General features: G+C 39.6%; 1 protein-coding gene and 1 long non-coding RNA gene across 5 annotated transcripts in view; one reads left to right on the forward strand and one right to left on the reverse strand.

The window, feature by feature from the left end:
- The window catches only part of LOC129774059 (serine/threonine-protein kinase 32B), a 384143-nt gene that overhangs the window by 165266 nt on the left and 199924 nt on the right, over positions 1-18953 (reverse strand). The gene's annotated exons all lie outside the window — the stretch shown is intronic.
- On the forward strand, positions 180-12257 carry LOC129774141 (uncharacterized). 3 transcript variants are annotated; one of them, XR_008742719.1, is made up of 4 exons: positions 180-768; positions 852-921; positions 1002-1209; positions 11097-12257. It is a non-coding gene; the product is annotated as an uncharacterized LOC129774141 (long non-coding RNA). The 3 variants fall into 3 exon arrangements; XR_008742718.1 differs by having other exon boundaries at positions 852-1209; XR_008742720.1 differs by lacking the exons at positions 180-768; positions 852-921; positions 1002-1209 and adding exons at positions 9356-10863; positions 10947-11016.

The following is an 18953-nucleotide window of genomic DNA, read 5'->3' on the forward strand; positions in this document are numbered from 1 at the left end:
CAGTGAGTGATAGGCTTATGCACTTTTGTTTTGATTATTGGCTTTCACATTATCTGACTACTGGCGTATACGACCTTCTAGATGGATAGTTTAATGATTTGTGTATTGATAAAACATGGTTTTCATGACGAACTATCTTTTTTTTCGTGTTTGGAACTCATTTTCAGTCCTTTGTAGCGTGGTACTGGTTTCGACATTTGGAAGCCCCTCGTTTAGTTATTTTGAAGTTCAGATTCTACACCAGCTCACTTGTGTGAATCGGAGCCTCTCTCTTCTTTCAATGTATTGGATGTAAGGCAACGCGAGTGCCGCTCCTCTTTTTAGATTTGAGCAACTTGGCATAATGGGTGCTGGATGTGATTCGACGGCTGTGTTTTAGCCAAGACACCCAAATACCAATACACCCGAAAGACTCATGCTTTCCTTTTTTCATTTTTTTCGTTTGGATATTTCCCCCAAATAGCAGAGTCTTTCGGCGGAGGTTTTCTTGTTCTTGGAACCTCAGAAACCCGGCAAGCGATTCGATTTGAACTGCGCTCGGGAGGTTAAAGGTGATCGCCCGAGAATATTTGAATATGAGACCGATGTAGGGACAAGGGAACTTGGCATGACTTGCGTGATTATTAACTTCGTTAATAATTACGCAGTTCCGGTCCTATTGATTAGTACGCTGATCTGAGGACTAAAAATTATGTTCTTCCATTTCAACGTGGACCGTGGAAGAGGTCGGAGTGGTGTTATTTTCTTGAACCGCGAATTTCACAAAAGGTAGTTGGTGTTTTAATTATCGCGAGTTAGTTGTGCTCATTAGTGTTCTTTTTTTTTTTTTTTTTTTGTTCAAATTTTGTTAGCTGGATAGTCGATAGATTTAGGCAAAGTTGAAGTTGTACCCTCCCGTGCATCCGTTAAATACATCCGGAGGTAAGAATGGCATTGTGGTTTGGCTCATGTGGCGTAATTTTGAATGGTTCTTGTGTGTGCTTTTCGTGTAACCTCTTTAGGAAGCGCCGCTACTGACCCCACGGAGTCAACGTTGGAATTGACCAAAAATCCAGCCAAGGCTCAAACCTTTCCGCCTGGTTCGAAGACTGCGCTGCGCGAACAATACTGGCAGCCGCAACAGGCGTAAACCGGAAGTTAGGACCGCTCATCGCACGCCCAGCTAGGAGTAGAACCCGTCGACGTAGCGAATCACATAAATCCATGGTAGTGAGTACCTTTTTTCCTTATCCATTATTAACAGGCGCATGTAGGATAAGTGATATTGAGCAAAACGCTATAAATAGCTACTAACCACGAAAGCCACACAATTCAAAGCCATACACACACAAATAATGCATGCAGTGGAGAGCTCACTCCATATGACTGTGTAATTTCAATCGCTATAAGCGAAGCCATTCATGAATAGCCTAACGGAGTAAATAGCAAGCGCGCCGTCTTCTCAACCTAGATGTGATGAGATCGAGACTTGGGAGGAAAATTAGAGTAGAGTAATGAAATTTGATTAATGTTCTTAGAGTAAATAAATTTTCTATGTTGATGGATGTTCTTTCCTGATTGACTAAATGTTCAATGTAGAAGAGAAGTGTTGATGAAGCTAATTGATTTAAGTGATTGAGAATGTTGTGAGAGATGTTTTGATATTTAATGTAGTGTAAAATAAACTTTTCCGTTCGATTTATATGTTAAGGTCTAAGAAACAAATGTGTATTTACTGGCTCGCGGTGGCCTAAACACCGACGAACCCGTTCACTCTTCTTTTTGTGTTAATTAGGTCACGAGTCAGGGTGGAGACTCCTTTTTTTGTTTACTTCCACTCTCACTCCTACGCTCCGAAGCGAGCTCTGAAGTTGAGGGGAAGATCATTATTAGTAGGTCCAGTGAGGAGATCTCAGCATAAGTGGTAGTCAGTGGGATCGACCCAGACTTCCTTGTGTCTGCATTACGTCTCGTGGACAAACGATATCGCGGGTTCTCCCGAGAGTGCAGGAAAAAAGTCGCGAAGCTAACCGGGTTGGTGAGGAGAAAAGGACAAACCCGCCCTCAGTGGGTGTCTCATTGCCGGGCAAGGAAAATAACACGGCGGTCGGTCTCCCTCACGGGAGTGGCGCTTAAGCCGACCGCTTATCTGCGCAAATTCCCCGGTAGCGACGGGCTCGCGCGCTCCCCCGGCGTCGCGGGATACATTTGGCGCCCAACGTGGTTTTTGGCACGACATTTGATGTCATTGGAAAATAATTTTGGGAAAATTATTTGAGAAATTATAATTTTTTTTTCTTTGTCTTCGGAAAAATTTATGTTTTTTGGTGAAAGATTTTTTTTCCCTTTTTTGAGTTATTAATTTACATTTTCGTTCATAATATTTTTGGTATATATTTTGTTTATTAATTTCTATGATAATCTTCATCAATTATTACATTTAATTATTTTTTGTTTATTCATACAAATATCTATTTCGGTAAGAATCCTTGAACATTTAACTCGCATGTATAATACATTTATTTTTCTTGTTAATTATTCATCCATATCAGCTCAAACATAAAAACGATATTGGGCAGTTATAATTATTGTCTTCTACTACGTAATTATTCTCAAACACATTTTTCGTATCTAAAACTATTTTTTTTTGTTGAAATTCAGCCTCTCTACTGTATTATTGATTAAAATTGTTCTTTATAAAATTATTGATCAAGCATTCGGAATCAGTCAGCTACGTCCCGTTGTCCTGTGAATTAAAAAAATATATATATATTAATTATTGGTATTGTTTTAATTAATCAAAATGGATAAATTTCCGTCTGCGGAGTACCTTACGATGGACGAAGTAGACTACGAGCTGAGTATTCGGGAGAAACTCGATGAGAATACAATCGGGCTAGACCTCTCTGAGAAACAGCGGTGTTTGAGGAAATTATTTAAGGCAGATGCTAAAATAGGGCGGAACTATCGTTCCAATTTAAGTATACGGGACGAATACCCAGTGGTGGGAAAAAAATTCGACGAAGTGAAGAAGGCTTTGTGGCGATATGGGATGGACACCAGATGGGAGTCGGTTCTTTTACATTGCTATTACAGAGCGAAACGGTGTTCAGCTGAAAACGAGAGCGAGAAGATACAAAAAAGAGATTTGGTTCGCAGTATTGGGGAATTGATGAGGCAATACAAGGTTGGTCCACCAGCATCACCGGTGTTGGATAGGATTAATTACATGATTAACGAGGCAGAGCAAGCCAAAGCCTTGAGTCCTCCACGTACTGAAAACGAACAACATCATCTACCGTTGCCAGAACTGACTACACCTGTGGGGGCAAACAATTTGCCGATTAAAAATACTGGTGCAATACCAAAAACCCGACGAGTGTGGGAAACTGAACTGCAACAAGAGAACAGGGAATTGCGAGAAAAAATCGAACAACTAGAGAAAACCATGCAGAGCGTTCTGGCAACTTCTAATAACAACAGAATGACTTGTGTGGTAGGGAATAGGCTTAATGGCGATAGCAACCAGACAACCAGTGAACCCAGCAGGAGGGAAAAAAAAGTCCGGTTCGATACATTACGACCCGATGCACCACGACCCGTATACAGCGTCTTAGAAGGTCCAAATACGATCACACATCAACCGACAATAACGAGACAAACTCAGAATGTTCGACCAAATTTAAGTGAACAGTACGCTGGAAGTTCGGATGACTATGAGTCCTCAGATGATTCATATTCCTACCGGGAACCGCGATTTACGGACAGAACAAGACACGAAACAAGAGGGCATCGACGTCAGAATCAAGCACACCAGACGGGCAGAGACTTTTACAGAGTCGAAAAATGGAAGCTTAGGTTCACTGGAGAAAACAGGTCGGGAAGTGTGGAGAGCTTCCTGTATAAATTAAAAAAGATTGCGGAGCGAGAGGGAGTTTCAGATAGACAACTTTTACGGGATGTGCATTTACTGTTGGATGGTCTTGCCTCTGACTGGTTTTTCACATTCGTAGATCAGTTTGACGACTGGCAGACGTTCGAACACATGATCAAATACAGATTTGGTAACCCAAATCAAGATCAAGGGATACGGCAGAAAATCCATGAGAGGAAACAACAGAGAGGCGAGTCATTCATCGCATTTGTTACAGAAATCGAAAAACTGACAAAAATGCTCTCCAAACCTCTGTCGAAAAGCAGAAAATTCGAGATAGTGTGGGACAACATGCGCCTACACTATCGTTCGAAATTGGCAACGATCGAGGTGAATGATCTGCATCAGCTGATAAAACTGAACTACCGCATTGATGCAACTGATCCTAGCCTCCAGATGGGTTTCCTAGAACCAGCAAGAAGACCGGTAAACAACCTGCAAATTGACGCGGCAGAGTACACGAGTGACGAAGAGGAGATGGTTAATGCAGTGGAACTAAACCAGCCCAGAGAACGTCAAGCAATGAGACCGAGAACATTGATTGCAAGAGGGAATAGGCAAGAGGAACAACCGAATACATCAGCGCCACCTACACGAAGTTGTTGGAACTGTCAACAGCCCGGACATACATGGCGGGACTGTTCGAGACCGAAAACAATTTTTTGTTTTGGGTGTGGCATTCTAGGAAGGACGATTCGATCATGCGAACGTTGCTCTTCGACGATGACGTTTCGCAATCGTACTAACGATTCGGGAAACTAACTCGAGGATGTGAGCAGGGGAATCCTTCCGTCCTTGGAAACCTCACGATTCCCAATACAAAAATAAAAAACTTTGACCCACTAGCAACGATACATCACATCACGATCAATTCAAGTAAATGTCCCCATATCACAGTGAGAGTTTTTGATACCGAAATCGAAGCATTATTAGACTCGGGAGCCGGAGTGAGCGTAACAAATTCGTCAGAATTTGCAATAAAATACGGACTGAAAATCCTTCCAGCAGCGATTCGAGTGAGTACAGCTGATGGAACAGCATACAAGTGTCTGGGATACCTTAACGTACCATACACTTACAAAAACATGACTCGTGTCATCCCGACCATTATTGTACCTCAGATCAGCAGAAAACTCATTTTGGGTACGAATTTCTGGGAAGGGTTCAGCATTAAACCGATGATAGATATGGGGTACGGTTTGGAGAAAATTGAAACATTGGATATCGGGCAAACTTCACAAATGTGTTTCACAGTGGAGCCAACCGTGGAAATTCCGAAAATTCCAGAAAAAGAAGATGAAACACTAGATTTCCCAACATTCGATTCTCCGGCGGAACCGATACCTGATGAGATCGAAACGGAGCATAATCTCACAACGAAAGAGCGAGCACAGCTGATAACGACAATAAAACAATTTGCCTTTACTGCCCCTGGTAAACTTGGGAGGACGAACCTCATACAACACGAGATCATATTGAAGGAGGATGCCAAACCGCGGAATCAACCTGTATATAAATGTTCACCCTACATACAGAAGGAAATTAATGAAGAAATAGAACGTTTCAAACAGTTAGATGCGATTGAAGAATGCTATAGCGAGTGGACGAACCCCTTGGTTGCTGTGAGGAAATCAAATGGAAAGATCAGAGTTTGTTTAGATTCGAGAAGGATAAATGCGATGACGGTAAAGGACGCATATCCTATGCAAAATATGCAGGATATTTTCCATCGTTTAGAAAATGCGAAATTCTTTTCAGTAATCGACCTGAAAGATGCTTACTTTCAGATTCCTCTGAAAGAAGAATGCAGAAATTTTACAGCCTTCCGAACATCAAAGGGACTCTTCCGGTTCAAAGTATGCCCTTTTGGACTAACGAATGCCCCATTCACGATGTGCCGGCTGATGAATAAAGTGATCGGATTCGATCTTCAGCCGAACGTATTCGTGTATTTAGATGACGTGGTGGTGGCAACAAAAACGCTCAATGAGCATTTCAAATTACTGCGAATAATAGCGGGGCGGTTGAAAGCAGCAAGACTAACTATTTCGTTAGAAAAGTCGAAATTTTGCCAAAGAAAGGTCATGTACTTGGGGTACCTTTTATCGGAACACGGAGTGGCAATCGATGAATCCCGTATACAACCCATCCTTGATTACGCGAGACCGAAAACAGTGAAGGACGTCCGACGATTAATGGGATTGGCTGGTTTTTACCAAAAATTTATTAGCAACTACAGCGAAATAACTACCCCAATAACAAACCTTTTGAAAAAGGATAAGAAGAAAATTTCATGGACTGAGGAGGCGGAAACGGCATTTAATAAGCTGAAATCAGCGCTCATATCGGCCCCAATTCTGGGCAATCCGGATTTTTCAAAGCCTTTCACGATAGAGTCTGACGCTTCAGACAACGCTATTGGCGCTGCTCTGGTGCAGGAACTCGAAGGGCAAACGCGGATTATAAGCTATTTTAGCAAAAAGCTAAGCAACACTCAACGGAAATATGCAGCGGTCGAGAAAGAATGTTTGGCGGTTCTTATGGCGATAGACCACTTCCGCCATTATGTGGAAGGGACAAAATTTCGGATAGTAACTGATGCCAGAAGTTTACTGTGGCTATTTAAAATAGGGGCGGAATCAGGAAACTCTAAATTGCTACGATGGGCCCTAAGAATACAGTCGTATGACGTGGAACTGGTTTACCGAAAGGGGAAGAATAACATAACTGCAGATTGTCTGTCGCGCTCAATTGAAACCGTAACGGTAACGTCACTCGATCCTCAGTACGACGATCTAATGTCACAAATTGAAGCAAACCCCATTCAATTCAAAGATTACAAAGTAATTGACGGGAGAATCTACAAATATTGCAAATCCCAAAATAAACGATCCGACCCTCGATTCGCGTGGAAGTGGTTCACTCCGAAAGCAGCAAGAACGGATGTGATTAGGACCGAGCATGGGAAAGCCCATTTCGGCTTCGAGAAGACGCTGGGGTCTGTAAAGGAAAGGCATTTTTGGCCAGGTATGGCCAAAGAAATAAAAAACTTCTGTAGAGAATGTGTGCAATGCCAAACGAGCAAAGCGGTGAATATAAATGCAACTCCTCCGATGGGATCGCAAAAGCCGGTAGAGTACCCATGGCAGTTCGTCACTTTGGACTATATCGGACCACTGCCTGTCTCGGGGAAAAGGCGTAGCACGTGCCTACTGGTGGCCACGGACGTCTTCAGCAAATTTGTACTCGTGCAGCCTTTTAGAGAGGCGAAAGCTGATTCACTCGTAGACTTCGTAGAAAACATGATTTTCCGACTTTTCGGAGTTCCAGAAATCGTTCTTACAGATAATGGAACTCAATTTTTGTCCAAAATTTTCCGCGAACTGCTAGTTAAATATAACGTAAACCACTGGTTGACACCTGCCTACCACCCACAGGTCAATAACACCGAAAGGGTGAATCGCGTGGTAACCACAGCCATTCGAGCCACCCTTAAAAAAGAACATAAGCATTGGACGAACAACTTACAAGAGATTGCCAACGCAATTAGAAACGCAGTTCACGATTCCACCAAATATAGTCCCTATTTCGTCGTTTTTGGGCGGAACCAGGTCTCGGATGGAAAGGAATACGCCATCATTCGAGATAACCACCAACAGGAAGAAAACTGTCAGGAAAAATTGTCAGAAGAACGGAAGCAATTGTTCGAAGAGGTGAGGAATAATCTGGCAAAAGCTTATAAAAGACACGAAAAAAATTACAATCTGCGATCAAACACAGATTGTCCACGGTATGTTGTTGGGGAAAAGATCCTGAAAAAGACATTTGATCTGTCAGATAAAGGCAAAGGTTTTTGCAAAAAGCTCGCTCCTAAATACGAACAATGTGTTGTAAGAAAAGTCCTTGGTTCTCACACCTATGAGCTGGAGGATAACGCTGGAAAACGCATTGGCGTATTTTTCGCAAACCAGCTCAAAAAAATGAATTTTCCTTCTGATGCTCCAAAAACCTAAGGGTTATGTGTTCAAGCTATGTACCTTTCAGAAAGGAACTAATAATAGAAAACACACCTATGTGGAAAGTCTACGTCGAATCCCATCGATTGAGGAATCGTTGAGACTTTGGAAGATTGCCTAAAGTCTGGGTTGAAAGCTCACAATGATTCAAAAAAAAAAAGTAGCAAAGTTCACGAAGAAAAGGAAAGAGTCGGAGCGATGACCTGTGCAAAGTAGCGGTCATGGTACCGCGAAGCGTAAAGCGAGCACTGATGATGATTTTCGAAACAATCAGTAGTGGACTTTGTGAAGAAACGAAGAGGAGAGCGCCTCAGCACTTGAAAGCAGTCGGAAGAAGAAGAGACTAGATAAACCTCTCGATCTGGGTGATTCCGTAGAATCAAGCATTTGAAAGCTATGTAGCCGAAGTGACTAACGGGAATCCCAACGAAAACATCAAGAAAGAGACCGACCTTCGGAACCGAGTTGGTAGGGAAAAGCGACCCGGATTGTAAATATTTGTAAATATTAGTTGTAGTTAGTTATTATTTTTTCCTAGTTCCCTAACCCTTACTTCTAGTGTTAGTCTTAATTCTAGTTAGATTAGTTTGTTAATTCATTAAAAAGTTATAGTCACTCACGTTTTTCCTTTGTTTATATTCCATATTTTTCGGTTGTTTTTGTTTTTTTCGTCATTTTTGGCGTTCCGGTATTCCATTATTTATTTGTTTTTTTTTGGTTCGAAGAAATTCCGTTTAGTTTATTAGGTTATCCGTGTTGGTACAGTTTCCTTAGTTTAATTCCTAAAATAAGTAAAAAAGTAATAGATATTTAGATTGAATAATTACATTTTGGTTATCGTTGTGATTTTGGTCTTGTCACTGTGTCCTCCAGCTCATATTCCGTGTCCTATCCTTGAAAATTTTCCTGTCCGTGTTTCCCTTGTGTTTCACCAGTGTCCAGATCCAGTTGTTCCCGTTTTCTACCGGCTTTTCAGTAGCCTCCATCCTTTTCCATTATTGTGTTTTCTTTTGATGATTTTCATTCCATTCCTGTGTTTTCCTTCAGTTGTGGTTTCCAAGAGTTGTCCTAGTCGTTTTGCAGATTCCTTCATTATTTGTCTCCAATGGTCCCGTTCAATATTCCTCCGTCCTTTTTGTCCTAGTCCCTTTTTGGTCCCGTTCCTGGTCATCCTCGTCCTTCGTCGTTGTTTGGATCGTTTCCTCAGCAACAATCCAGTCCAATCGGTGATGCTGTGCCCCTTGTCGAACCTAATCTGGGAAAGAAAAAGAGAAAAAAAAGCTTAACACCTAAGAATTGGAACGACTCACCATCTTCACTTTCCTTTTCCATCGTTGTCCATATCGCTCACAAGGTTTTTTCTTCATAAACACGGAATCGTCCGTGTGAAACACATAAATTAAAAAAAAAAAAAAAAAAAAAAAAAAAAAAAAAACAAACTTCACTGACCAAACCATCGCTCCGGTTTGTTTACTTCTTAAACACTGTTTAGTTGGCAATAGCTTGAGTGACTTGTGTGAGTGTATTGGGAGAATGAGTGTACATCGCTTGTAAGCGAGGGGTGCGTGAATGTGTGATTGGTTGATTATTTAGTTCTGTTTTGTGATTTTGTTAGGAAAAAGGTCATCTCATCGTTGGAGCATGCCAACGATTGAGAATGGCGAACTTTAAGATTTTTCTTCGGTGGAAGCACGCAATCTTTGGAGTTTCCAAAGTAGCTTCCATATCCGAAGAAATTTCGGGCTAATTTAAGATGGATATTGTTTTCATTCCTTTTTACTCGGGTAAAGTTCTGAGGTCGGAATGAACAATATTCATCGAGTTATTTTTTCGACGTAGGTCGATAGTACGTTTTTTTTTTACATCTCCAGAAACACTTCTATTAATGAGAAGTGGAGGATGTAAGGATTTTAGTTATAGTTTTGGGTAATTTTGAGTATATTTTTTCTTCATTTTGTGTGAATAGGATTGTCAACTAATAGTAGTTCTTGAAGGTCAGATCGATTGATGTATTTTCGAGTTTTTCTTGTTTCTCAGTTCAGTAGTTAGTTAGTTGCTGTAATGCCAGTAATTTTTGATGGGCGTTTAGAGTTAACCTTTTACAGTGGTTCGCATGACATTTCGCTGGAGACCGGAGCTGTAAAGCGTTGATGGTCAGTTACAGACAGATTACCCGATCTGATACTGGAGATAGAGGATGAGTCAATTCAGTTTGACGATGACCACATATGACCCCGAAAATGTTAGTGAACATTCTGCGAAGGGAGACTCTATTTTCGCCTTCGAAAATTTGATTGGTTTATGCCAATCAAATTTTCGAAAATTCAGCAGGGAATGATGTAGCGTGGTACTGGTTTCGACATTTGGAAGCCCCTCGTTTAGTTATTTTGAAGTTCAGATTCTACACCAGCTCACTTGTGTGAATCGGAGCCTCTCTCTTCTTTCAATGTATTGGATGTAAGGCAACGCGAGTGCCGCTCCTCTTTTTAGATTTGAGCAACTTGGCATAATGGGTGCTGGATGTGATTCGACGGCTGTGTTTTAGCCAAGACACCCAAATACCAATACACCCGAAAGACTCATGCTTTCCTTTTTTCATTTTTTTCGTTTGGATATTTCCCCCAAATAGCAGAGTCTTTCGGCGGAGGTTTTCTTGTTCTTGGAACCTCAGAAACCCGGCAAGCGATTCGATTTGAACTGCGCTCGGGAGGTTAAAGGTGATCGCCCGAGAATATTTGAATATGAGACCGATGTAGGGACAAGGGAACTTGGCATGACTTGCGTGATTATTAACTTCGTTAATAATTACGCAGTTCCGGTCCTATTGATTAGTACGCTGATCTGAGGACTAAAAATTATGTTCTTCCATTTCAACGTGGACCGTGGAAGAGGTCGGAGTGGTGTTATTTTCTTGAACCGCGAATTTCACAAAAGGTAGTTGGTGTTTTAATTATCGCGAGTTAGTTGTGCTCATTAGTGTTCTTTTTTTTTTTTTTTTTTTGTTCAAATTTTGTTAGCTGGATAGTCGATAGATTTAGGCAAAGTTGAAGTTGTACCCTCCCGTGCATCCGTTAAATACATCCGGAGGTAAGAATGGCATTGTGGTTTGGCTCATGTGGCGTAATTTTGAATGGTTCTTGTGTGTGCTTTTCGTGTAACCTCTTTAGGAAGCGCCGCTACTGACCCCACGGAGTCAACGTTGGAATTGACCAAAAATCCAGCCAAGGCTCAAACCTTTCCGCCTGGTTCGAAGACTGCGCTGCGCGAACAATACTGGCAGCCGCAACAGGCGTAAACCGGAAGTTAGGACCGCTCATCGCACGCCCAGCTAGGAGTAGAACCCGTCGACGTAGCGAATCACATAAATCCATGGTAGTGAGTACCTTTTTTCCTTATCCATTATTAACAGGCGCATGTAGGATAAGTGATATTGAGCAAAACGCTATAAATAGCTACTAACCACGAAAGCCACACAATTCAAAGCCATACACACACAAATAATGCATGCAGTGGAGAGCTCACTCCATATGACTGTGTAATTTCAATCGCTATAAGCGAAGCCATTCATGAATAGCCTAACGGAGTAAATAGCAAGCGCGCCGTCTTCTCAACCTAGATGTGATGAGATCGAGACTTGGGAGGAAAATTAGAGTAGAGTAATGAAATTTGATTAATGTTCTTAGAGTAAATAAATTTTCTATGTTGATGGATGTTCTTTCCTGATTGACTAAATGTTCAATGTAGAAGAGAAGTGTTGATGAAGCTAATTGATTTAAGTGATTGAGAATGTTGTGAGAGATGTTTTGATATTTAATGTAGTGTAAAATAAACTTTTCCGTTCGATTTATATGTTAAGGTCTAAGAAACAAATGTGTATTTACTGGCTCGCGGTGGCCTAAACACCGACGAACCCGTTCACTCTTCTTTTTGTGTTAATTAGGTCACGAGTCAGGGTGGAGACTCCTTTTTTTGTTTACTTCCACTCTCACTCCTACGCTCCGAAGCGAGCTCTGAAGTTGAGGGGAAGATCATTATTAGTAGGTCCAGTGAGGAGATCTCAGCATAAGTGGTAGTCAGTGGGATCGACCCAGACTTCCTTGTGTCTGCATTACGTCTCGTGGACAAACGATATCGCGGGTTCTCCCGAGAGTGCAGGAAAAAAGTCGCGAAGCTAACCGGGTTGGTGAGGAGAAAAGGACAAACCCGCCCTCAGTGGGTGTCTCATTGCCGGGCAAGGAAAATAACACGGCGGTCGGTCTCCCTCACGGGAGTGGCGCTTAAGCCGACCGCTTATCTGCGCAAATTCCCCGGTAGCGACGGGCTCGCGCGCTCCCCCGGCGTCGCGGGATACACCTTTATTGCGTTATCCGCGATTTTCGTCATTCGCGATGAGCTAGCCAGACTATTCCGCGGATAATCTGGGTTCCACTGTAGTTTTATACAGACGTTTATTAATTCCAAACTTGTAAGATCATTCGCGAAATAAATTCTAAAGTTCACATCTCAAATAGAACGCAACTGTTCAAATATCGAATCTATCGTTAACCAAATCAGTATAGTTGACGTACAATAGAAACGTTTTAGGTATTTCATTTCTTTTTGTTGATTCTAAATTACAATACAAGTCGCAATAATTCATTAGGATAATTTATGCCATTCGTCATCTACCGTTGAACATGCTACTGGTTTACTTTACCAATTTATGTTCGCTGTTTCCCTTTTAATTTTTTTCATTCTTTGAAAACTGCAACAAGAATCTCAATTTCTTATGCTGTTTGTAGCCACGAAAAGGTCAATGGAATTCCTTCAGTGAACTCTGAATCGATTGCAAAAAAAATCATTCAATTGCTTCTGCGTTTAAGTTCTCCTTTTCGCTGAACGTGTTTGATATTACCAGGGTATAAAGATTTTTTTTCTTTTTATTCATTCACACAGGTTTGGACTGATCTAAAAGTAAAAACTAAAAGACGGGTGGGTAATATCGGGGACATAACCGGAGTGACGTAGGACTATACAAAGGGGACAGCTTTTGTTAAATATATATTTTAAATATATTGTTTTATTTTCTTCTCCTACCTATCTACCTGAAAAATGGATTAGTTTACTGTTTACTCTTTATGAACATGTTGTGGTTCTGAAAAGAACCTTCGGTGTTGTGTTTTTTTATCACTCGATATTCCCATCTTGTTCGGTTAAACCTTACTGTTTAGCTATTGCGTTTGCCACTCGCCACAGCTTTCACAGTTGGAAAATTTCTTCCCATCCAGCTTGTGACATGTTGTTCAGTAAATTACATTTAATGCGACGTGCCAGAGAAACACTTTGCCACTTACTGAAACTAATTGTTGTCTTGATGAGCGCCGAACCGAAGCTGCTCTGTTCTTGATGCGGGTTTTCTGATTGTCGTGAGCAGCTTTGCAAGCCAACTCGAGCACTCCGACGGCCGAAACTCTATAACCGCTGTTAGGTATACTGGTGCTCCGGCACCAATCCGTTACCCTTGCGGAGCAATCAGTGAATGCGACCAACAGGGAACTGGAGACCTGCACGGTTCGAGTGAGACTTTGCCTTTCCCTTAACTTGTCCTCCTTTGTTACGTCCACGATGCCGATGCCGTACAACCACACGGGTTTACGGTTTGAAAGAAAATAAGATATTTTTTTGGGGTCCGCATGTTTTATACTCTAGCGATACACACTCACAGGATAGAGACAAATCGGCAGACTCAGCCAGAGGGGCGAGTCCAACGAGACGAACGAATGAGCGTTAAAAGGGAGCGATGGCAAAAAAATACATTCATTACGATTTGTTCGCTCGTTGGATTCACATGCAGGCTAAAAAGGGATCACAAAATTATCTTCAATCAAAAGAGTTTATTGTTTTGTTATCACTCGATATCCCCATCTTGTTCGGCTAAACCTTCCTGTTTAGCGATTTGTTGCCACTCGCCACAGCTTTCACAGTTGGAAAATTCCAACAAGATGTCCCATCCAGCTTTGTGACATGTTGTACAGTAAATTACATTCAATGCGACGTGCCGAAGCACCACTCAGTGTCGCATTGGAGGCGATTTTAACCTGTAATTGAACTTTTGCGATGACAGTGGACAGTGTCGACTTTCAACTTTCAATCTGGAAACAATTTAAGAATTGGTGAAAATTTAATAATCAGGAAAGTCCCCAACTATCAATAAGCTCAGAACAACTGCCAAATTCACATACTCTTCAGACCCTGGCAAACAAATTATGAAAAAATCAATTTGTGTTTTATTATTATTTTGGATAATGTTTTAGAAAGCATTGAACTGTATTTCCTAAACTCTTTTTTGGAAGGTTTAATGGCCCTGAAAAGCGCCTTGTGTTATGGAATGGTTCCAATTTAGAAAACTTAGTACTCGTGGTTTTGAAAAAAACCATTTCGAACGCCCTCGATGCTGCCTTGTTCTGGATTTGCCACCAAAGCAGTTTGTATAAAGAACAAACTTTTTTCTACTGCTACCTGATGCCGTTTTGCGATTGCGTTTGCCACTCGCCACTCGCTGCAACTGCCTGTTGTCTTGATGTCCACCGAACCGAATGTGTTCTGTTCTGAATGCGGGTTTTCTTATCGTCGCGAGCTGCTTTACCAGCCAACTCGATCACTTCGGCGGCCGAAACTATATAACGCCGGCTAGGTGGACTGGTGCACTGGTACTAACGCGCTCGGCCTAGCTACCCTTGCGGGGAACTCCAGATCAACACGGTTCGAGCGGGATTTTGCCTTTCCCTTCACTTTTCCTCCTTTACCATGTTCAGACATGGCTGCTTGGGTTGGTTTGTTGATGTGTTGTGATGCGAACCGATGTGGTGTACGGTTTGAATGAGAATGATCGTTACGGCAGCGGAGCGGGGATTTTTAAGCCGACTGGCTGGCTCGAGAATTACGCATGTGTGAGACTGCGACCAATGTTTCGTTCATTTTTTTCTTTTTCCTTTCCAATCGTGCTTCATTCTATTTCGCTGCTGATCTGGTTGCCCGTTTTGATCGGTACGATTTGAGGAGCACAAAATGGACCAATCAAAAATGGGCACATAGAGCATTTTGACAATGCTTGATATTTCACAATTATTCAATTATTTATCTCAAGAAAAATGAAATGTTATTCGTTATGATAGATGTGTAGTGTCTTATATTTCGTGCTTTATACTTTTATTCAAAAGGGTTTTATTCATTTCTCGTCACCCCACGCGTGCATCCGCGTCGAGTGTCATACAAGAACTGTCTTAATGCTAGTTACATGTGTCTTAAGCTAACTTAGCCAACAGTTTGTGGAGAGTTTCATTGGGAGGAGCCAAGTCGATTTCAAAGGGGAATAGCCAATCAATCGAATGCAGTGTTCGATGTGAATGGTGTCAAGAAATAAAATTGCTTACTGCGCTCATAAGCGCGCATATCGATTTCATGGGAAATCGTAAAGTGTCACGACGACTTTGTGTACGGTCGCGTATTTAATCAGAATAGAACTGGGTTTGTTTTGGTTTCTGGTTTATTGCCTTTAGCTGCGCGCGACATGATGTAAGGGTGCATTCATATCGCCCGCGCATGTTGGCATGGACGAATGTGGGAGAAAAACAATTAACGAAATAATGCAGTTGCGCTTGAGGAATGTTTCGTGGGAATCGTAAATTGAAGTGACCACGCATGAGTCATTTATTTTGAAACAATCAACTGCTTATGAGGAGAAGGATAATTTGTATATTGGGAGTTTTAAGATGGACTTTGGAACGGGGTTTGAAATCATACTACACCATCCCTCTTTAAGAGAATGATGTAATGCAATGGAATCATTCTTAGTATTCAGATTATGGATTAATTATTCCTTGGCTTCTCTCAATGTTACAAATATTTTATAGACTTTTTATAGGTTTCTAAACTTTTATTTTCCAAAGCTGTTGGTATATTGTAAACAATGGTATGTGGTTTTGTATAATATTGGTAATTTGATATATTTCTAAAGATTTCTATAAATAATTGTAATATAATTGGTTTTTGCGAATGAAGTAACTTCTCTAAAAATGAATGTTGTTTGATTTTATATTTTTATCAATCTGTTTTTGTGTACTGTCTGTGTATGTTCTGTTTTGGGGTTCTGAATCCTGCAGTTTGTATCTAGTATTTCTTGAACTATATATGGTCCGTCATAGAATGGATCAAGTTTTCTTCTGTTTTCTATTTTTAGATAAACTTTGTCGTTTACTGTTAAATGAATTGGATTAATGACATTTTCTGAGTTTTTTGCTCTTTGAATTTTCTGCTCAATTAATTTGGTTCTTGCTATTTCATTAGATCGTTGTAATTTAAATTTTAGTTCTTTACTATATTGTTCAAAATTATATATTGGTTCAGTTCCTTTTTCAAATAATTCTTGTGGTAATTTAGCTTTAGTTCCAAAAATTAATTCATGAGGGGTAAATTCATGGTGTGAATGTGGGGTTGTGTTATAATTGAAAGCATAGAATTTTAACCATTCATCCCAATCCGATTGATGTTCGTTAACGAAAGATCTCAGGTATTCATTTAAACATCTGTGATTTCTCTCCAAAGAACCAATCGTCTGAGGGTGATAGGCTGTACTAAATTTTTGTTCAATTTTAAGCATTTCACAGATCTGTTCAAAGACTTCGTTATTATACTCAGTTCCTTGATCAGAACGTAAAGTTAAAAATGTTCCGTAAGTTAAAATAAAATTGTCTACTAATGCTTTAGCAATTACGTTTGCTTCTTTAGTAGGTACTGGAATTAATACGACATATTTCGTTAAATCGCATTGAATACTAACTACATATCTATTGTTGTTGTTACTTTTTGGTAATGGTCCAACTGTATCTATTGAAATACTTTCGAATGGGTGATTTGGTGTTGTAGTAACTACTTGTTTTTCTTTTGTATGCTTTATGACTTTGTTTCGTTTGCATAATTCACAGGCCTTGATGAATTCTGCAATCGATCTTTTCATATTGCTCCAATTATACACTTCTCTAATTTGAAGGTACAACTTATGTTGACCAATGTGACCTCCTGTAGGGGTGTTATGGTAATCATTCAATACTTTTTGGATGTCTTTTATTTTTGTTAAAAACATTGGTGGATTGTAAATAATAATTTCTATTGAATACACTTGAGTATTCGCTAATATTTTAAAGTTTTCAATTGATATCATTTTAAATATTTCGTCTTTTGTCGACAGCGCTAATTTCTTTTGGTTCATTTTAATCATTGTTCCTTCTATTTTCAGAAGTGCAGATTCTAATGTCTGACTTCCATGTAAAATTTGTTGATGCACTTGGGCAATAATTTTATTGTTTTTCTTTAAATAAAATATCATTCCATATTTGTCGACGCGTGTTTCGAGTTTAATTAATTTCTTCGTTTCTGATGGATTATTTGTCATGTACGTAGAGAAGTGATCAGTTTCTCGTGGTACAGAAATTTGATTATCAGATGTTTTCATATTTGAATTATTTTTCGAATTACGAGTCATCGCTCTTGTGCTTACTCCTAATATATTTAAATTTTTTAATTCATCAGAGGAGTTTACTATTCTTGATAAAGCATCTGTTCCTACATTTGATTTTCCTGCTATGTATTCAATTGTAAAGTCATATTCTTCTAAATCAAGACGCATTCTAGTTAATTTTGAAGTTGGATTTTTCATACCGAATAAGAAAACTAACGGTCTATGATCCGTTTGTACTAAAAATTTTCTACCGTACAGGTAAGGTTTGAAGTAATTAATAGCCCAATGTATGGCTGTTAATTCTTTTAGAATCACTGGTTTATTCTTTTCACCAGGTGTAAAAGTTTTGCTTGCAAAAGCTATTGGTAAATTTCCATGTTGTGTTTGTTGAGACAATACAGCTCCACAACCTATATCTGAAGCATCTGTTGTTAATATAAATTGCTTCGTAAAATCTGGATATTGTAATAATCTTGGTGACATTAATGAATTTCTTAGGGTGTTGAATGCATTTTGACAACTATTGGTCCATATAAATTGTGAATTTTTCTTCAATAGTTGATTAAGGGGATTTGCTATTAATGCAAAATTTGGTACGAATTTACGATAATAATTACAAAATGCAACGAATCTTCTAACTTCGTCTGCATTTTTAGGAACTGGATAATTTTGAATAGTTGAAAATTTGGAATCATCTGGTAACATGCCATATTCTGTTATTTTATGACCTAGAAAGGTAACTTCAGTGCTAAAAAATTTGCATTTCTGCGCATTTAGCTTCAAATTGTAATATCTTAATCTTTCAAAAACTTGATTTAGATTTGAAATATGATGGTTTACAGAACATCCTACGACTATAATATCGTCGATGTAAATGAAAGCTAATTCTGGGGTTAAACCAGCCATTGCAATTGTCATCATACGTTGAAAACTGTTTGGACTTATATTCAATCCAAACGGTAATCTTGTATATTGATAATGTCCGTTTTGTGTTGAAAATGCCGTAAATTTTCTAGACTCATTGTCCAAAGGTATTTGATGAAAACCTGACATGAGATCTAATGTTGAAAAATATTTTGCTCTGCCAAGTTGATCTAAAATATCGTCAATTCTTGGTAGAGGAAATTTGTCTGCTAAAATTTTTTTATTTAGTTGTCTAAAATCAACGACTAAACGCCATTTTTTGTCATTATTTTGGGATTTTTTTGGTACTAGAAGTATAGGAGAGTTGTATGGTGAAACTGAAGGTTCCACTATATTACTCTCTAACATTTTGTTTACCTGTTGATTAATTTCGGTTTGTTGCGCATGAATCGTCTTGTAATTAGGAATATATACAGGAACTTTATCACTTAGAACAATGTTCTGTGAATAGAAATTGTTTTGAGTAACATCCTCCTCTGGAAGACAAAATATGTCTTGATAATCATTAATTAATTTTTTAAATTTATCTTTAGCATATGGAGGAATTTTGTCCGTGTTTATGCTTTTAAAAATCTCTTCGGATCTCTTATTATTAATATTTTTG

This window comes from Toxorhynchites rutilus, chromosome 1 (assembly GCF_029784135.1).
Source record: "Toxorhynchites rutilus septentrionalis strain SRP chromosome 1, ASM2978413v1, whole genome shotgun sequence".
NCBI classification, from domain to species: domain Eukaryota; kingdom Metazoa; phylum Arthropoda; class Insecta; order Diptera; family Culicidae; genus Toxorhynchites; species Toxorhynchites rutilus.